General features: G+C 35.1%; 1 non-coding gene across 1 annotated transcript; it reads left to right on the top strand.

Annotated features, from left to right (window-relative positions):
- The first annotated feature begins 1,202 nt into the window (after nucleotides 1-1,202).
- On the top strand, nucleotides 1,203-1,309 carry LOC141523263 (U6 spliceosomal RNA). The gene has a single exon (XR_012478445.1). It is a non-coding gene; the product is annotated as a U6 spliceosomal RNA (small nuclear RNA).
- The last annotated feature ends 2,503 nt before the right edge of the window (nucleotides 1,310-3,812 follow it).

Below are 3,812 nucleotides of genomic sequence, written 5' to 3'. Positions count from 1 at the left end.
TCTGGGACACTAATACATTATTGGTGGAGCTGTGAACTCATCCAACCTTTCTGGAGAGCAATTTGGAATTATGCCCAAAGGGCAACAAAAATGTGCATGCCCTCTGATCCAGTAATATCACTACTAGGTCTATGCCCTGAAGAGATTATGAAAAAGGGTAAAAACATCACTTGTACAAAAATATTCATAGCAACCCTGTTTGTGGTGGCAAGGATTTGGAAATTGAGTAAATGTCCTTCAATTGGGGAATAGCTTAGCAAATTGTGGTATATGTATGTCATGGAACATTATTGTTCTATTAGAAACCAGAAGGGATGGGAATTCAGAGAAACCTGGAGGGATCTGCATGAAATGAAACTGATCGAGATGAGAAGAACCAGAGTAACACTGTACACCCTAACAGCAACATGGGAGTGATGATCAACCCTGAAGGACTTGCTCATTCCATCAGTGCAACAATCAGTGACAATTTGGGGCTATCTGGGATGGAGAATAGCATCTGTATCCAGAGAAAGAATTGTGAAGTTTGAACAAAGACCAAAGACCTTTAATTTAGGGGAAAAGAACTGTTATCTTATTATGTAATTATGCTATCTCTTATACTTTATTTTTCTTCCTTAAGGATATGATTTCTCTCTCATCACATTCAACTTAAATCAATATATACCATGGAAACAATGTAAAGACTAACAGACTGCCTTCTGTGGGGAGGTGAGGGAAGAGAAGCAAGATTAGGGGAAAAATTTTAAAACTCAAATAAAATCTTTCTAAAAAAATCCCCTGGAATTTATTATGGGAAAGACAGATAGACAAAGACAAAAAAGAGTAAGAGTAAGAGTAAAAAGGTAAGATAAAGGAAGTAAAGTGAGAAAAGAAAAGAAAGGAGAAAAAAGAATTTATTAAGTTTTACCATGTTTCAGATGGTCTGTTAAGCACTGGGGTTGCAAATATGAGCAAATAAGATAGTCCTTACCCTCAAGGAACTTACATTCTATTATAAGGTATACATCACTATAAGGAGAGCTAGAAAGAGATGGGGTGCATTTAAGATGGTATGGCAATGTGAATAATTGATCCTGGTCAAGATAAGTCAAAAGTTCACTTATCAGAGTCCAGGCAAGCTGCAATGGAAGATCCTAAGAATCTGGTGATGAGGGAAAGATAGGGATGATGGTCAGTTGAGTGGTTTAGAAATGAAAGTCGTGCTTTCTTTGGTAGCATATATACTAAAATTGGAACAATACAGAGAAGATTAACATGGCTTCTACACAAGGATGACATGTAATTTCGTAAAGTATTCCATGTTTTAAAAAAAAGGGCAGCCAGAAGAGTATAGTATAAAATGCTAATCAAAGCATTCTTTTTTAACAAATTGCTTTCCAGTTATCAGTTTTCATCAAATAATGAGTCTGTCCCCAAGAAGTTTATATTCTGTTGTTCATCAAATACTGTTATTGAATGTGATTGTTTCTGATTTGTGGTTACCTAGTTTGTTACATTGATCTGTACCTGAAGACTTTTGAGGACAAACTACTCACTGCTACTCACTACTCATTCATGGATGGTACATCTGCCACTTTGCTTTCAATCACTGTTACACTAAGCAAATATTTCCTCCAATTAAATTTGATTTTAGAATAGAATAGGAATAATATCTGTAGGGGAAGTGAATGTATTTGTGGATATTAACAAAAGACTAAGTCTATTTTATAGCGAAAATAGGAGTTTAAAATTATTGGAATTTGAGTTATTTTCACAAAAGACAATTTAAAAACTTTTGAGGAGTTATGGGAGCATAGATTTAGAGCTAGAGTGAACATAAGGATTATCTAATCTGTTCCTAATAGAAAACATCAGTCTTACTTACATACCTTGGATAAAATTTGACTCTGTTAATACAAGGGACATTTAAGTTGTAAGGTATAATTTATAGTTTAACATAAGATTAATTTTGTTTCTAATATAAAATTTAAAAATCTGTGATAATATTAGTTTACCTTCTATAAGACAAGTTATATAGAAGACTTCAGCTATAAGCTTTATATAACCATAACATAGACCTCGAGATTTTTTTACATAGGTAATCTTAAGGGCTTTCCTCAACAATCTTTTTTTGGTTCCTACCCTCAACCAAAATTTCCCAGATAACATCAGAATTTAGCTTATGTCTGGATCTCCAACAACAACAACAACAAAAGAGGCAAAAGAGCCTGAAACTCGCATGAAATTATTTTATTAGCAACTATAACTTTACTATAATGAAGGTCAGATTTTCTTTAACCTCACAAAAGATCTCTTTTCAGGAATCATTCAGGCCCCCAAATAGTTAGAAACAACTCTCTTTTCTCTCTAGTCGTTTTCTAGAGAGTCCTCCAAGTTTCTAGAATTTCTCTTGGGTTGAGACCCTCCTCCAAGGGGAAAGTATTTGATTTTGTTAAAGTAAAACACACCCACCCCACCTCCATCTAATTTAATTTAATCAATGTGACTGTTGGGGGAAAGAACAATACATCAAATAAGTTCATAGCCAGATGATCAAGTATTTGATATGAAGTATAATAGCAGATAGTGTATAAAACAAAGCATAGCTAGACAGCAACAGACCTACATTGGCTGCATGGTTATTATTAGTGAAGGTCTAGGTTTGCTCCTCCACCTTGTGGAAAGACTGTGTCCCTTGCTATACCTTGGTACCATCTCTTGTTTGGTTCAGTTCCATTCCAAACATCCAGTTCTGAAAGCTTATATATAATATATATATATATATATATATATATACACACAATCTTATGTTAAGTCATTTCTGGGGGCAGCTAGGTGGCATAGTGAATAGAGCACCGACCCTAGAGTAAGGAGGACTTGAGTTCAAATCCAACCTTAGACACTTACTAATTACCTAGCTATGTGACCTTGAGCAAGTCACTTAATCCCAATGCCTTGCAAAAACCTAAAAAAAAACCCACCTCGTTTCTGCTTTCACAACATCCTTGCATCAATCCTTTTCTCACTATTCATATAGTCTGAATGATATTGAGGACTAAATTATCTTAGTTCAGATCCCCATCACATATTATTACTTGGACAATTCCAATAGTCTTCTAATTGATAGCCCTGATTCAAGTCTCTCCCCTTCTCAATCTCTGCCTCTCAGTTTCTCTGGCTTCCTTTAAGATTCAGTTCAAATTCCACCCTCAGTAGGTAGCCTTTCCTCCTTTTGGCTATTACTGCTTTTGTCTTCTATATTACCTTTCAACTAACTATTTGGTATACATCTTGTCTATTTATTTACACATCTCCCCTCATTAGAATGCATGCTTGTTGAGGGAAAAGACTGTTTTTGCCTTTCTCAATCTCCCCAGGATTTAGTATAGTATAGTAATCTTTAATAAATATTTGTGAACTTATTGATAAATATTCATCATCTACAAAATGGTCAGTGATTTTACTAAAGTGTAAATTAGACCATATTACTACCTTATTTGATAAATACTAGTGTCTTCCTAATACCATTATGGTCAGATACCTTTTGTTTGTCATAAAAGGTCCTTTGCAATTTGGCACCAAGCTACCTTTCTAGTTTTAGTCTAGGTTTAGTCTACATAACTCTCCCTCATACACATTACAGTTGAGTCAAACTGAAATTCCTGTTGTTCTTCACAAATGATTCTCCATCTCCCATCTCTGTGCTTTTCCCTATGGCTCTCATGTGCTCATTCCTTATCTGTCTCTTAGAATCCCTAGTTTCTTTGAAAGCTCAATCTCAAGCAATCTCTACTGAATGAGGCCTTTCTTGATCCCCCCACCTATGCCAT

The sequence above is a fragment of the Macrotis lagotis genome, chromosome 4 (assembly GCF_037893015.1).
Source record: "Macrotis lagotis isolate mMagLag1 chromosome 4, bilby.v1.9.chrom.fasta, whole genome shotgun sequence".
NCBI lineage: Eukaryota > Metazoa > Chordata > Mammalia > Peramelemorphia > Peramelidae > Macrotis > Macrotis lagotis.
Note: the sequence above shows the minus strand (reverse complement) of the source record. Positions and strands in the feature narration are given on the sequence as shown.